The sequence below is a fragment of the Mandrillus leucophaeus genome, unplaced genomic scaffold, assembly GCF_000951045.1.
Source record: "Mandrillus leucophaeus isolate KB7577 unplaced genomic scaffold, Mleu.le_1.0 Scaffold48, whole genome shotgun sequence".
In the NCBI taxonomy this organism is placed as follows: domain Eukaryota; kingdom Metazoa; phylum Chordata; class Mammalia; order Primates; family Cercopithecidae; genus Mandrillus; species Mandrillus leucophaeus.
Window position 1 is genome coordinate 3,889,442 of NW_012105142.1, and position 2,232 is coordinate 3,891,673.

A 2,232-nucleotide genomic window follows, 5' to 3' on the forward strand; every position below is an offset into this window, starting at 1 on the left:
CAACTGGGATTCTATACCCAGCAAAAATATCTTTCAAATATAAAGGCAAAATAATACTTTTTCAGAGAAAAGTTGAAAGAACTTGATCTAGCACACCAATATTTAAAACATTACTTTTTTTTTCAAATTAATGAATGACAACTTGATTTTTCTTACACTTTTAAGGCTGACGAAAAACCTTCATTTCAATTGAAAAGTATGGTAATTGTACTTACTCATTAAATATTATTAAAGTTTCCTAAAATACAACTTGAAAACATCCAGCATGCATGTTTAATATCAGTACGATGAATTCAAGACCAAGTATATATGTTACATGCAGCAAGGCTAACTTACAAATTATCATAGTCATCATCAACATCTTCACGTTTTTTCAACGCATTTGATGATTCATTGGCAGTATTTTGTGATAACACCATATTAGTGGTAACAAGAATGTTTTTGGACCCAATTAATGATGGATTAATCAGAACATTCTGAACTGCTGATGTTGCAGGAATTGAAGCTTTCACAGCTGGAGACTGTGAAGTAGGCATCTGTACTGTAAACCTTTGCCCTGTGAGGGACACGGCAGTCCCTACTTTAGTTGGAACAGACACGGTCTGTGGGGTTGGTGTGCCTAGTGTGGGAGAGTACTTGGTCTGCTAGTAACTGAACCAACACTTAACCGCAGGACGGTTATTCTTCCCGTGGAAGTTGATGCCTTTTTCTGTAAAGATTTCAGATTATAGTTTGGAGCTGTTAAGCAATATCTATCAGGTGGCAACCTAGGACCTGAATATGGTTTAATGGAAAGGGGTTTGATTTCTTTGCCTTGTGATATCTAATAAAAAAATCTCTTGGGGGAGGAGAGGTAAGACTGGTCAGCGTGGAACTGGATTGCCAATCGCACATCATCTGCATCAGAGGTAGCTTTCATAGCATGGCTGGAATAAATTTTTGCATCATCTAGAATTGTGGTCACATATCGGAAGGCAAACTCGAACATCTGATTTATAACTCTTGGCTCATATTCTGTAATTCCCAGATCCTTCAGTATTTGTGCCATCCTCCGTGCATCTTTCATCATGCTCTTGGGAGAAGCCATCTTGCCAGGCTCCATGATATCCGATAATCAGACTTCTCGAGCTAAATCACGCACACTAATGCATCTCGGTCCTGATTTTGACACAGGTTCTTTGTCTAGTATGGTTTTTCCAACCCCTGGTGTACCGGTGAGCAGGTTTTACCTCCAGGAGCTCTACCATGTTCGGAAGCAACACGGTCCTCCCTACGACGGCTCCGAGCCCCTCGCTCACGCGCCCTTCACATTACGGGAAGGGCCATTTAAAACATGATTAAAGCAACTTCTACAAGCTGGAGGAAAAGAAAACCAGGTGGAAACGTCAATGTACAGAAAGTAATGAAGAGCACTCAACGTGGTAAATTCATAAGTAGACACTGAAGATTTTTAAACATTTAAAGAAAAAGTTTCAAAAGTAATTGACAGGAATGACCAAGTGAGGACCTTTGTAAATACTTTCCCTAAAAAGCGAAGATAAAGTTGGACTATTAGTTTTTGGCCTGGCATGCAAGCAGCTTAGACATTGTCACTACATCCTCATAAGTAAACCGCTAAACAAACTGAAAAATCAATTCTTAGATGCGTAAGAACAGTGAGGTCACAGGGCAAACTATCATGGCCCCTGAAATTGGAGTGACCGGCAGGCAAAGGCAGACAAGCACAAGTAACTGGAGCCAAGACCCTAGGACGGAGCCTCCAGGGAAAACAGTGACAGGTTAGGGAAACTGAACTGTAAGTAACTAACTGCACAGTGTGGACAAGTCTGCGTTGAAAACTCCAGGGGGACTCAATCATTCCCCAGCACACATACTTTTGTTGAGTTTTGCCTCCAGGAACTCTACCAGGTTCTCAAAGCAAATATCAGAGAAATATCCCCTTGTGTTTCCAGCAGGGGGATAGGAAAAGGAACCATTTAAAAACATGCCAAAACACTCTGTTCTTAATAAGGTTTGCCCGCAGGAGAAACTATTTAACCGTAAGATAACCTGCTGGGGTTTTATCAGGGCCAAACTGACCTAGGGTAGGGGAAATAACCTCAGGCAGCTCCTGCCTACCATGTGGGAGAAGGGAAATACCAAACACCAGCTCCCTCTAGTCATCGTGTCTTCTGTAAGGCTGGTGAGGGAAAAGCAGCACACGTGGCGTTCACAGTCTAGGGGCACAGGCTC

General features: G+C 41.8%; 1 pseudogene; it reads right to left on the reverse strand.

The window, feature by feature from the left end:
- Positions 1 to 189: 189 nt before the first annotated feature.
- LOC105550357 lies at positions 190 to 1,612 on the reverse strand (annotated as a pseudogene).
- Positions 1,613 to 2,232: the final 620 nt, after the last annotated feature.